The sequence below is a fragment of the Mya arenaria genome, chromosome 4 (assembly GCF_026914265.1).
Source record: "Mya arenaria isolate MELC-2E11 chromosome 4, ASM2691426v1".
NCBI lineage: Eukaryota > Metazoa > Mollusca > Bivalvia > Myida > Myidae > Mya > Mya arenaria.
The window spans coordinates 52235685-52251042 of NC_069125.1; the positions used below are offsets into that span (position 1 = coordinate 52235685).

The following is a 15358-nucleotide window of genomic DNA, read 5'->3' on the forward strand; positions in this document are numbered from 1 at the left end:
GGAAAAAGAGACGCATAGTTTCAACCAAGTTCTTAAGTCTCCATAAACCTTTTACTCACCACGTATTAAATATAGCGGGCCGCTAAAATTATTATATTGGTTTTTAAACATAGGTTCAATACAAACTGTTGTTTTCTAATTTCAGGAACATTAAAACGGCTTGCCTTTTATATATCAGAAGTACAAAGTAGAGAATCAACATCAATATCACGAAAAGATGCATCATCTGTAAGAAAAGTAAACTACTGTATAGTGTATTGTATCCACACATATTCGGTGCAGGTTTTTGTTATATGATACTATGTTTAGAACAGAAGAAAAACCCTAAAATCGAAAGTAAGATAATAATACTTGTGATTTAAATTATAGTAAAAATCGGTTTTGAATTTCACAAAAAGTAAGTTAACTTAAAAATGATTTCATATCAAACTTTGTACATTTATAATACAACTTAGAATATTTATGCGAAAAACTACAGAAACAAGCTCAGTAGATAACAGTTTTAACATAAACCCGGTTTAATGGCACTGGGTAAACGCCAAAGACATAGAACATAAAAACAAAAAAATCACAAACAAGAAACATGGAAAAAAACAGCACAAATCTCCACAAACAGCACATTGCATACATACTTTATATAAAAAAAAATAGGTATGTTTACCAAGGAAGTTCATATTTATATTTACTTTATAAGTTTAAAGTTTCAAGTTTTATTTACAGAATATCCAGAAGGCCATGGCCCATGTGGACAAATACATACATGTAAATTAGTGTTGAATCAATGCATACTGTATACTCGTACACAATTTAATTTCAAATGTTTTCTTGTGTTTTGTTTCATACAAGAGTTACCATACAGTGTATCAAGCGAACTTTAACTCAGGGGTAACATCAATGGCAGCCAAGTATAATGTTTATCTTGTAAACACATTTAGTTTCCAACTTCAGATAGTCATGGGAACAACCGGGCCATAAAGGCACAACCAAGATGGCGAGACAATTGAGTAAGTAACAACCATGCATGCAAATAGATTTGCCATTACATAAAATAGGAAGTCTCCATTGGGATTTGGTCTATTTGCCTCGTAGCAAGACGAATTTCCTGACTATTAGACTAGTCGTTATAGTTTCCATTGAAGTATGCACATAAGTCAAGACACCTGTTTAATCAGTAAGCGCAGAATATGAATACAAATTAGAACCTAAGATGTCCAGACCCCAATATCACTAAAATACTTAGTCAATTCTCAATTTCAATCTTCACTTATTTGACCACATAACCACTAAGGTTGATTATTTCTTCTAAATGATTTGCTCGTTTAAAAAGTGCGTTTTCTCGCACGTTATGTTAATCCAAACATTTGGTCAAATTAGAGAAAAAAATAGTTAACTATTACTGGTTTTTAATCATGCCAAGCTTTAATGTAGAATCATGATCTGAGGTTGAGATTGAGAAATGACTTGAATAATTTCTTGATATTTGGGCCGAACACTTGCGTATTGTGTTCTTTGTAGGTAGCGATGAGTTGCACCGAGTGTTCTACAGAGCACATCAGTACCTTCTTGATAACATGTTGCTGACAACAGATGTGCTTCAACACATGCGTTCCAAAGGACTTATTACAGATAAGGAACATAAAGCCATTTTGGTTAGTTGTATTTCGGATACTGACTTGTTACTACATATTCCTGTAATTTGGTGACTTATTTGAAATATCCAAAGGATATCAGAGTCATATATGTTTTTCATCCCTTTTTGTTACGCCGGATTCCGGTTCAAACTCGCCTCTAAAAGAGCTAACTGGATTCGGAGAGCATAAGAAATCAATAAACATAAATTGCAGTTAAAAACAATATAAACAAAAAAAAAACATTTTCAAATAAATCGTCAATATGGCAACATTTTCATAGAAAAAATGCGAATAATTTCTCAGGGAAAGCCCCAACCCAAGTACAACAATTAAACCTATTTTTTCACTAATGGAGGTGCATGGTCCAAGTGTTCCGACCCTTCGATACCTTACGTCAAATCTATGAACCTCCGTGAGTCACGTATGCTACATATTAAAGTAAAATCTGATTATATTTGAAAAGCTAATATAACTCAATTTTATAAAAAATATATATTTTAAACGATGAATTATTGACAGATACATCTAAAAATACTTCGGTCTATAACTGATATTGCTGCTATATTCCGGTCCTTTGGTGTAGCCAAAATTTAATGTAGCTTTGTTGGGTATGGATGTATGCGCACTTCTAAAAAATACTTAACTGAGCCGGAAGTTTATTACAAACATCAAAATGCAAATCAATATGTTCGACTTTCGGTCCATCAAACTGTACCACTTCGAACTAGAAATCATACACCAAGATCCCAATGCAAACATTTTATGCCATATACATTTCGTTTCCGAAGGAGAAGCGCATGTCAAAAGGTTTGCACCCCTAAGTTACGCTACGTCAATTCCTGGATCCACCTCTGGTTTCCATTATATACTTTCATATATACTTATCATAAGCTCAATGCTACAGATCACAACATTTGATCAATATGCATACACATATTATATATCTACATATGCAATTGGACTGCATCGTTTTATAGCTAAAAGATTAAATGTTCTCGCTCGCTCCCCAACTTTTGCTTGTTGAAGGTTTTATTATGTTTTAATAAATAATTCTTACTTGGGCTGAACAGAAGTAGGCATACAGTAACAGGGAGTAAAATATCATTTGATTTAATAAAAAAACAACAACCGCATCCTTAAATGTTAATTTACCTCATTTATAATTGTTTTATATAGTTGCCATTCCGCCAAACTGGCCTATATCTGCTTAACCTTCAATTCAAAATTGAACAGACTAGCCAATTTTGCAACAGCTGGATGTGTTCTGCTTATAAGATAATTCTATTTCACATTATCATGCATTTCTCCAGTTGTATCAATCATGTTTAAAAAACAACACCAATTGAACCCAAGATATTTAAGTTTCAAGCAAAATTGTTGATAATTTTTTTTTTTAATTTATTGCAAATCGGCAATCGAACGCATTTAGAAATCAAATTGATCGTAATATTTCGTTTCAATTCATTTTTTTTTAAGTTTAGACATTGTTTAATTTTCATGTAAGATAAGGGACATATTACTAATTGAGAAGGCAGCTGATAACCTGAGAATAGCCGGGTCATACAGCCAAAATTGCCGGGGGATATCCCCGGCCCCCGGCTCTTATTGAGAGCTTTGCCGGCAGTGAAGTTTTATACTAAATGATATTCGGGATACCTGTTCAAAGTAAAGTCGTTTTCCGTATTCCTGTCAAAATTAACGGTATTCCGGGTCCAGAGGGGTAGGGTTGTGGGGTTGACACATTCATTGCTCAAACCTAAGTGTTTGTTACATTTGCACGTGCAATACTTTGGTTCAAAAACACTTAAAAAGCCAATCTAATCGAGTTATGATATTTTGTTCATACAGGATATGAAAACAGAGCGAATGCGGAACCGCACACTGCTGAATAAAGTGTCTGTGAAGGTAAAAGCTGGCCACGGCGGGTATGAATTGTTTAAAACGTGTTTAACAGAAATGAAGTATGCCCAGTGTGTTGAGATGTTAGAAAAAAAGGAGAGGGAGCTACAGACAGGGTCTATATGCCAACATAAATCAGTATGCTTCTATTCAAGATTATACGTATATGGAAATCTACGGAAACAAGCTCCGTTTCCAAAAACAACAACATAAAACCCTGTTTAATGGCACAGGGTAAACGCCAAAGACATATAACAAAAATAAAAACTCACAAACAAGAAACATGGAACAACATCACAAAACTACACAACACAGAGCATATATGCTATATAAAAACTCAAAGATTGTTAGGTACCGCAATGGAACGGTCAGTAAAATGTAAATTTACTAGGGGTTTAAAACAATATATGAAATCAACGAAACCGATGTCATTATTATTTTTCCTGGCCTGCTTTAATAGGCTCTTTTGTAAATTTGAAAACATTGGTTTACAATGATTTATATAAGCTTCATGCCATTTCTCTAGTTCTCCCGTTAACGTCCGAAGAAAAGGCATCAGTTACGAAATGTCTTCATGACGGTCGGTTGTTGGAGATGACACAGGCACACATCGATGTCCTGAAGTCCAAATGTTCTAAGACCTTCAGCGGAGCTTTCGGAAAGGTGTATATTTGTAAGTGAAAGGGATATCGTAGTATCTGATTACGTTAATCATTTGAAGTACATTGTTTGCAATACTTTAATAATGTTTTAACTATGTTTACATTTCGTATCGATTGTAGTATTTTGGTGTATTATACTTTTAAAGGTAATGGAGAGTGCATAGGTATTAATCACACGCAGTTTGCTTTGAAAGAAATCATCTATTCGGAGAAATATGGGGAATTAGCTACCAGATCTATTGCGAATGTAAGTTTTACCCAATTTGCGTTTTCCAAAACATACAAATTTATGTTCTAATTCAACATAGAGTAAAACCTTTTAACTGTTAAATTTACATTATCTAAACTGATGTTTGTTACATATTTTATAATAATCAGGGAAATTATAGCGAAATAAGAGTATACAGGCATCTGATGGTCATTAAATCTGAAGAAATAAAACACCTTAAATGATAAGGTGAAATAAATAGATACGGCGTAGTTGTACATCCATTTCGGATGTAATTCAAATCTGTTAAAGACCTGAAAGTCTAGAAAACGTGTTTTTTCAGTATTGAATTATATTGTTTTATGTTTTAAAACTACAAGAAGACTGATGTACTAAGCTAGGCCAGGGCAATAGCTATGATAGGCTGATTGGAAATCAAAAAGCTGCCGTAAAGTGTAGATTGTTCTTGTAAACATATACCTGTTCTTGTTTTTGGAAAATGTCGCATCCAGAATTTGCTCTTCGCTATGCCAAGGACATAATTGAGACAAGTTGTTTGCAAATTAAAAAGCACCAGAGAAATGTAGATGGTTTTTGTTATTTTATACCTGCTTTTGTTTTAGGAGAAGATTGCATCAAGATTGATGCACTTCGCTATAGTCCCATTGATTGCACATTTTGAAGACAGCATAATGAAGTAAAAACTATTTATTTCTAACGCTTAACACGAAATCAATAATTTATAATCTATGATCTTATTGTCCTCGTATTTGTTCTTGATAAAATTATTATTTTAACATTTGACTGAAATGCAGTTTCACAATGTAGTAATATATCTTCTTTTCACTTGATATCTTATAGCTGCACTCTCACAGATTTACCGCTTTGACAACTATTTTTTGTAATGCGGCACATTCGGTGTAATTATCTGAAAACCAGAGATCTAAAACTGCTAACAAAATATCAGATCGCAGGTTTTCATATTTACGTTCGAAAGTTAATTATTTAAGGCTACTAGCGCTTTAAGAAAATTGCATAAAACTTCACTTTTTTATCATAAATATGAAATCCTGCGATCTGATTTTTTTGTCAGCAGTCTTAAATAACCAGTTTTCTAAAGTGTTGCACTGACCTTTTTTGTCAATAAACATTCTGAAGAAATCAAAACTGCCATTTTTATACTTTGGATGTATATCATTTTGAGGGATCTATTTTGCATAATGTATATTCTTATATATTATATTGTTTTCATTCCAGGCGGTCCTATTTTCTATCACCGTACATGAGCATGGGTAGCTTGTTTGACGCCCTCAAACACATAAGATCCGAGGAAGTTACCAAACTGTCGAAGGATGGTAATAGAATAAAGGTTCTGTTACACATTGCTTCAGCTATTGCATACCTTCATTCGGGAGAAAAGAATTTTTGGTAAGTTTCTTCCAGATTATAATTTTCCTTAAATGTTCAAGTCGTACTTTCATCAATTTTCTCTTTAAAGGAACTAGACACCTGATGATACCATTGTAAGAATTGTTATGGTTATGTACAACGCATTGTACCTTACTTACTGATGTATCACATCGCTTACAACACATGTTTCTTTCGCAGCTTTTGCGTTTTCTTCCAATTCAAAAATACTGGGTATGTTTACCACGTAAATCCCAGTAAAAAACTAGAATAAAAAATAACGTCGGAATATTTATCTGTTCTAAACAAGTGACTTTCGTATGCCAAATATACGCACTATAAACTCAGAAACCTTGATGCGCTATTTTAAACAGGTATTTCAGTTAAGACTTCGTCGAAATATTCTTTTAATTATGTAAATTAATAAATCATCGGCATCATACTAGCTCATATTGACAATTCGTATTTTAAGGAAATACTGTATTTGCCGTCGTTGGGCCAATCTGGTGTCAAGTCCCTTTCAGTAGAACTATGGCTAATCTCCCAATGTTTTCAGGGGACCAGTTCTGCATTTGGATATCAAGTCACATAACATTGTTCTTGACTGTGAATGCAATGCACGGCTTCTCGACTTCGGCTTTGCCAGAGAACTGAAAGAAGGAACAACATCAATGGAAACCAAATTGCACAGCTACAGCGATGGGTATTTCCCTAAAGACGTGAACGGGACACCCACTATGCGTCACGATGTCTACAACTTTGGAGTTGGTCAGCTATTTAGAATATTTACAATAAAGTTGTTGGTGTTTTACCAAAATAGTCGCACCCAATCAGTTCGAAGCGTTTCGTATGAAAATATGACTAGATGCAATCTAGTTTGGTCAAGCCCGCGAACAAAACTTCTTCTCATTACTTATTTGAAAAACTAGTAGCCAAAAGTTTAAACATTAACCCTGTTTAATGGCACAGGGTTAACGCCAAACACATAGAACACAAAAACAACAATCACAAACAAGAAACATGGAACAACATAACAACACTCCACAAACAGCACAGTGCATATACACTATATAAAAAACTAGGTATGTTTATCAAGGATTGTTATGTTCCGCCTTTGAACGATCAGAAAAATGTAAATTTACTGGTGGTTTAAACCAGTTTGTGTGCACAACCTCACTCTTATCCAAATAATCCCAAATAAAGTAATAACGGAAATGGTTGAACTTAAATTGTTAAAGGTGTTTCTTAAACATATGCCCTTTACTTTTTGCCATAATTTTGTTTAAAATAGGATTTTTTTTAAATGTTCTGTTCAGATGTTTCATTTCCCAAAAGAATACGTCTGTCAGGAATTACTAATATCTCAATTACGCCCAAAATGTTTTTTCGGGGCAAAAATCCCGTAACTGGTCACAATTTTAAAATATAAAAAACTAGGGGTGTTTATCAAGGTATGTTAGGTACCGCGCTGGAACGGTCAGTAAAATGTAAATTTACTGGGGGTTAAACCAGTTTACGTGCACAAACCTCACTCTTATCCCGACAATCCTGAATAAAGAAAACACGTAAAAGGTAAATCTTATCAAAGTATGCATTAACTTGAGGAAACTATGTACTCACTTTATTAAACAGTACAATAATTTGATATTTAAGTTAGTGATCACTTTTTCGCCCGTTCCATATTTCGCCTTTTCCAACTATAACCTCACACTGTAAATCTTTTGTTTAGCAATTCTATTTAAATGATATATCAAGCTCATATGAAGCTTCTTTATAGAAAATATATTCTTCTTCTCTAAAAATTACTAATTTATCAGCAATATTGAAATTGCACAAGGCTGCGTCTATTTCTCAAGTTAATTCAGAAAAACCTCAATTTTCAGGCGAGTAGAGGTCCTAAATCAGAACTTGTCCCTGTGGTTTACATTGTTTGATTGACAGGCCAACTTTTAAGGGATTCGTTTTCGTTGTATAGAGTCAAACATCGATAATTTATTGTTCGTGTGAAATGTGAACAAAATGCTTGTAGCAATGATTAAACATCGATAAAAGTTCAAATTAGCTCTATTTTAAATAACTAAATAAAATGTGACAAAAGATGCTCGATTTTACCGAAAAGCGTTAGAAACGCTATTGAAAGTTGAATTATTTTACGATTCTATTCACGTGTATCTGACAGTTGGTCTGTTTGGTCGTTATTAATGAAAGTGAGTAAATAAACCCAATTTCAGCAATTTTAAAAATAATAATTGCCAACATAAAATCTGTGTACGAGTTCCTTTAGGATAGTGGTATACTTCATGTTGTTCGTGTTGTAATGTCTCTGTTTCTTGACCGCGTACTCCTTGATCATTTGTTCATAAATTTGAACACAATTTAGAGGTTGAGCGATTAGATAAACTAAAAAGCCTTTCGATTTAACCTCATTTCGAAGAAAAATGGATTAATGGCAACAAAAGCGTATCAGCTCATGTATAAGTCAACTCAGGCTACTCAAACCCCAAATATAGCAGTTTTACTCTTTGCAGCAGATCATATGTTCAATAGCATGGACTTCGTATCTAGCTTTGATCGTTCAATGTGTTTTGTTTTATTTACCAGTCATTCGGGAAGTCGTGACGGCACTTCCCCCTCTATCGCTGGATGGAGATGGAGCGACGCCTACACTTCGAGACGAGGGTGAATTTAGAAAGAGTATTTCTGAGGTAAACGCCATTAAAATGGAATGTGTATGTAACTATGTATATTAAAGCAATCTTTTGTTTCGTCCATGTTTGTCAATAGTCTGCTTAAATTATTTTTTGAAAAACGAAATAATATTCGGTAAAAGTAGATACAAAGTTTCATGAGGTATTCATACACACTTATGCCGGGCCGAGAGTTATAACAACATTAGCAAAAGGCCTTCTACTTTTAATAAAAAATCCTGTCGACTAGCAATGCATAAGTTGTTGATCAATGTACTTATTGTGAATTGCATAAAAAATATTAAAATTTGTTTAGAATTGAACAAAACAAGAAGGCTGAGAACAGTAGTATGATAATTCATATAACCGTTAGTTCCTGATGAAAAGACAGACGGACAGACAGATATACATGATTATTCGTTGTCGTAAACTGCATCCATTCTTGACAGAAATTATATTTGATATATTTCATGATGCTGCATACAAATTTCTTGTTTTCAGTTCGTGTTGCAACCAAATGATGAAGCCAAAGATATTTGGAAGGTTTCAAAGAAATGCATAAGTGATCAATTCATTCCATCAAAAGAAATTCACATCAAACTAGAGGTAATCGATGCCGATGATTTGCTTATACAATTCTTTGGTTCTGTACATTCCCCTAATTCCTGTTTCTTTCTTTAAGGTAGACAAAAACAGTTATTTATAAAACGTTCAACTGGCTACAAAATAGGAAACGTTCGTGAATACGAATTTAACAATAGATGTTTTTATAATACAATAAAATCTACAGGGATAAGATATATTAACCTTGCATTAACATTTTGTTGTGTAGAACATGCTGAAAACAGGTTCGCAAATTATTGATTAATAATGTTCATTTTTCTTAAAAGATAAGCCAGTCTTCCTAACCTTTATTGAAAAACATACTTTAATGTTGAAATCAAATGTTACACACATTGCCTAGCAGCTAGCAACTCTAAGTGTTTCTAGTTGATTGTTTGTTAACATTTGCCTTGACCTTGTGCACTTAAGCACATTTACCTGTTTGAATTATGCCGTGTGTTGCCTGTAGTTTACATTGTATTATCTACATATGTATTTATAGAACATAACACGACAGCATATGTGCTCTTTCAAAAGATGGAGACCAGCACAGACTAGGCCACTAAAGTGTGAAATCTGCCTTGTCAATCCGTTCGAAGGTGGGGTATCTTATATATATATATATATATATATATATATATATATATGAATATATATATTTTTTATGATTTTTTTTAATTCAACACGTCATTTTTATATTAAATGTGTCGCGCATGTTCTTACTTTATTTGGACACATTGAATCTCAAAGAAGCATTCTTTGTTCTTTGTCGGAAATATAACTTTGTATGTGAATATAATACTTGAATGATGTTCAATAAATATGTCATATTATTGTGGTTCTGTTTGGAAATGGTCACGATTGAAACTAGTCTTTTTGTGCTTAACTCTTGTCCATTTCGTACATTGTTTTTACTTATTGTTGTACGTTGGAAATATATATAACGTAAACATGAGTTTTGACTGACTCATGTGAAGTATTTCTACGTTGATGCAAGACATGTAAATGAAATTACATATACTGCACAATTTGCCCTGTGCAGGAATCTACCTCATATGCTCGCATGCATAGCTGTTAAAGTATAACCGCCGTGTATCTTTTAATAAAATCGGGATGCAGGTACTTAAAACATTATAAATCCTGCAGGGAACATATCAAGGTTTGCATCGCGTGTATGCGGAACTCGTACTTCAACCCGATAAAGTGTCATTCCTGCGATTAAGAAAGGATCGATCCGTTCATCGGTAAATAATACACTGAAGTAGTTCTTTTTCATAAAACTATGCCTATCTTGGTTTATTTAAAGCGATCGATTTTATATTTAAACATGCTTATTTAAGGCGACAGATTCTACATTTGAAGATTTTGTCTTCTTTTTGAACTCAAACTATGGTGAGTTGTTGTTTTTTCCAAATGTTCAATTATCTGTTAATCCTTGGTAAAAGTATGTGATTGTAATCAATTTCAGGTGTAGGTTGGGGTGCTGTTTTCGTCGCAGGTTATGACAGCAATCCGAAAATTGCGGAAGCTTTTAAAAAAGATGTTGAGGAAATGCGCTCTTGCATGACATCTGTTAGCCTGCCGGTCATGTGCATAAGGTATGTGTCATTTACGTGCATCAGGTATATGTCATTTACGGGCATCAGGTGAGAGTCATTAACGTGCATGAGGTATATGTCATTTACGGGCAGTAGGTGTCTGTCATTTACGAGCATAAGGTATGTGTCATTTACGGGCATCAGGTATGTGTCATTTACGTGCATCAGGTGAGAGTCATTTACGTGCATACGGTATGTGTCATTAGAGTGCATTAGGTGAGAGTCATTTACGTGCATAATGAATGTGTCATTTACGGGCATTAGGTGAAAGTCATTTACGTGCATACGGTATGTGTTGGTTACGGGCAGTAGGTGTGTGTCAATTACGTGCATACGGTATTTGTCATTTATGGGCATTAGGTATTTGTCATTTACGGGCATTAGGTATTTGTCATTTACGTGCATTAGGTATGTGTCATTTACGAGCATTAGGTATGTGTCATTTACGGGCAGTAGGTGTGTGTCATTTACGTGCATTAGGTGGGAGTCATTTACTTGCATCAGGTATGTGTCATTTACGTGCATAATGAATGTGTCATTTACGGGCATAAGGTGAGAGTCATTTACGTGCATTAAGTATGTGTCATTAACGTGCTAAACTACCACGATACGCGTTTATGAAGAGAAATATAAGTTTGTGCATGATTCATAACATTATTATGTATGCATATACTCCATTTTGATATGTCGTGCACCGCTGTTGCATTTCATTGCTAGAAACATTGTTTACTTATCAATTTGCTCATATTAGTTAAGGAAGAACATGATGATGTTTTACGGCTCAAACATGATCTAAACATGTACTAAAGTACTAAAGTACTAAAGCCTAGGAAACTAATTAAAAGGGATTGGCCTAAAGTAATGTAACTGTCTTCAAAAGCGGTTGAGTTATCTTACCCATAACATACCCATACAAGACCAAGGATTTTTTTTGCGTTAAAGATGCTTTGGGATATTCAGCTTTATGGTACTATGAATTGGCACAGCAGCCGTTCTTGTTTAGCTTTGTTTGTGTTTTAAGAACTTCTCATAATTAAAATGACATTATTTACGTAAGTCCGATTGTCGTTGACAGTTATGTCATGCTATTTTAATCAACTTATTTGATTCGGCTTTAGTACTTTAAAATGGCGATATTTCACGTGCAACCGTAACACATTTTAAATATTTCATTTCTAGCGAAGAAAATACTGCAGTTATCGAACCCAATTCTGGTGGAAATGCAACACCTGAAAATGAATGTCTCGAACGAACAGCGATCGAAGATGCTCTCAAACGTATTGTTGATAATGACATTGAGACATTGGTATTTTATTACTCCGGCCATCATGGAGACAGCGGCTTTCGTTTGAATGATAAAACAACTATGAAAATTGACGAAATCGGTGATTCAATTTCAGACATATTTAATGAACAACAAATGACAAAAGAGAGAGAGGAAAACACCGTAAGGACGCTTAGAGTACTATTGTTTTTAGACTGCTGCATGCCAGGCGAATTGAAAACTAAAGGCAACCAGAATATCAAAATTATTCAGTTTAATGCCTGTGCGGATACGGAAGAAGCAATAGTTGAAAAGAAAGAGAGTATTTTCACCAAGTTTGTCATCCAGGCTTTTACAAAGAAAGCCTCAGCTAAAAAGTGCTTGAACGAAGTATGTAGTAACCAAATGGAGTGCGGAATCGAGGGAAATTTTGTAACGATGGATGCTCTGCTGCAATATGTGAACAAACACGTTTCTGATGCCGTTGTTGGGAGAAAATCAAGCACTCAGGTCATAGCAAGGGGAGCGTTTGATCCGAAAGACGTTATCATTGGCTACAACTACGACTTCAAGATGGAATTTGCTTTTACACCATACGGTAATGTTAGTGGAGAGAGAAAGAAGCTGAAAACAGTTACGTTAAAACCAGACGACTTCAAAACCATTGCAGAAGCAAAGGAAAAAATTGCTCGCCATGGTAAGTTTCTTCTTCGAAATCAAAAAAAGATAAATGCACAAAACAATATTTTTGAAATTGTAACATACATTGTAGTATTTGATACAATTAAATCGTAGTTAAATAAATTTGCCTTTTTCCTTTTGAATGGTATATAACTTATATACAGACTTCATTTTTTGTACTTTGTGAACTAATATGTATATACAGCTACAGATGTGTTTCCGAGAGAATTGACGCTAAAGCAAGTTATTCCCGACTTGCTAAGTATCGAAATATCGACGGGACCAAGACGTACACAGAAGGAAGAAGTGTGTACCATGGAACAACTTCTGTCTGCGTGGAATGGTAAAAGGCAACTTGAAGTGCTACAGAGGGGCATTGAAGACATCGCTCCTGATAAGGCTGTTGGCGTTGTTGTACAGAATGGAGAATCACTGAGGGATAATTTAATTCGATTGGTAAAGGAGAACAAACTGAAAGCGTCCATTTCTGAGGTATTTTACAATAAATGATTTTACAGCAGAAATGTTGATCAGGTTCTAAAATACTGTTTATTGTTATTCAATTGTTTATGAAGCAATACGTGTGTATTAGAAAATGACACCTCGCCCGAAAGAGTTGATCATGTCTAATCATCTGTGTAATAAATTGTAATTTAACATAAGAATTCGTTCTTTACATTTTTATTTATTAATATAATTTATTCCGCATTCCAACTACTACAGTTAAACTGAGAATTTACGCAAAACTTGTTAATTCACTGATTCCAGCAAATCGATGCTGCGTCACCAGAAAACTGGACTAGTTTCGCGGTCAAGGGTGAGGATGTAAAAGAATCGATGAAAACATTGCCATCTGGCTTTGAAGCTTTCTTTCAAGCGATGAGGAAAATTTGTGAGGTATTTTTTTGTTGTCTTTTTTTGAAGTGTTCATCTAAAGAACGTATAACTATAATGGGTTACTTATATGCTAGAGAATTAAATAAGAACTAGACTCTTTTGTCACCAAAGGAGCTTTTTGAAGATACTCTTTGATCGCTCTTTGTTTTATCTTGCTACTAGAACCATTCATATATTCTTATTAAAATATTTACCGAAAACCTTGCATTACTTTAGTTTTCATCATGCTGTGAGATTTTCCTATTAGACAACCAACAAAGATATATTTGAATATATTTGCGATCAGATTCAGCCGGATCGTCGATGGACACGGGTGCTTTGGAAGTTCCGAAAGGATAGCCACTGGCAACCAATCGTCATCTTAGAAGTTGAACTTCGACAATGATAACGCCTGGAGTTATTGTATGTGAACGTTGTAATGTATAATTTGAATCGTTCAGTAGTTGGGTGCAGTTCGTTAGAATTGAAATTGTTATATGATAGGAGGGTGACTAAATTCGTATTATGCACTAATGTGTATTTGTGCCAAGCCAATGTGTCGAAATGAATGTGAATGTTCAGAATGCAAAATACAGTGTTAGCAACAGTCAACTTGATGATTAATCTGAAACTGTAATCGATGGCATGTTTACTTTTTGAAAACCCGTCTTAAGTTTATCTAGCAGACATAGCTATTTGAGTTCAGGTTTTGTAATACTTTACGTTGCATTTAGATGATCATTGTATGTATCCAAGAACTTGCTATATAATGCTTTAACGACATGATGATATTGGAAAAAAATGGGTTACATCTGTAAAACATTTATTATTCAAATATGGTTTTGGTTTGGTTTGGCTAAGTCACGAAGTTGGAAATGTTGGCGATTTTTAGTATCATTTAAGCAAAGATAGGTTGATTGTAAAAGACAATACTGGTTCGAAAATGTGGGAGACTCAACACGATGTGACACATATAAGCATTTTAAAACTTTGTTAAATCCAGAAAAATATTTCTGTATTAATCTACCATTTTATTAGAGGAAATCGTTAGCGAGATTCCGATGTTCTAGCCATAAATTGTTTATTGAGATTGGTCGACATTTGGGTATCGAACGGAAAAATAGAGTGTGTAGATATTGCTTAATTAATTTTGATATCAGATGTGTAGAAGATGAATTTCATGTATTCTTTCAATGTAACAAATTCAGGCAAGAAATGCAATTATATATATATATATATATATATATATATATATATATATATATATATATATATATATATATATATATATATATATAAATGGTACACGGGTAGACAAGACTTCCAAAACTTCATAAATCTTATGCAAAGTCTAAACGATGACCGAATAAAAAATATAGCATTCTTTGTAAATGTAATAATGAAACAAAAAGATAAGGATATAAGAATGTCATTAAGGAATCACAACTCTAAAGATTTTATGTTTTGTATTGTATGTGTTGTAATATGGGCCGGAAACCTTTCTTTACAAATAAAATTTGAATTAAATTAAAATATGTATGTATGTATGTAGTGTTTGGTTCGATAGAGTTAAATAATTATGTAACGTCAAAATATTTTGTATGTTTATCTATCCTTTATTTTTTCTTCATAAACATAATTATTGTAAAATCACGAGTGCATATGTGTATGGTGCGGGCGTTTTAAAAAAAAATAATATTGTACATGTATCATATGCTATTTAAACAGCTCGATTTTAATTCCAAGAAAAATGTTTTGTATTCATTTCAAGAATTCTAGAGTGAGGGTCGGTTTAGTATTCGATTTGCTTTTGGTTCTCTTTATACACTTAAACATAACCTC

At 33.8% G+C, this 15358-nt stretch overlaps 1 pseudogene; it reads left to right on the forward strand.

Moving 5' to 3' along the window:
* The first annotated feature begins 316 nt into the window (after positions 1 to 316).
* Positions 317 to 14758, forward strand: LOC128230901 (uncharacterized; annotated as a pseudogene).
* The last annotated feature ends 600 nt before the right edge of the window (positions 14759 to 15358 follow it).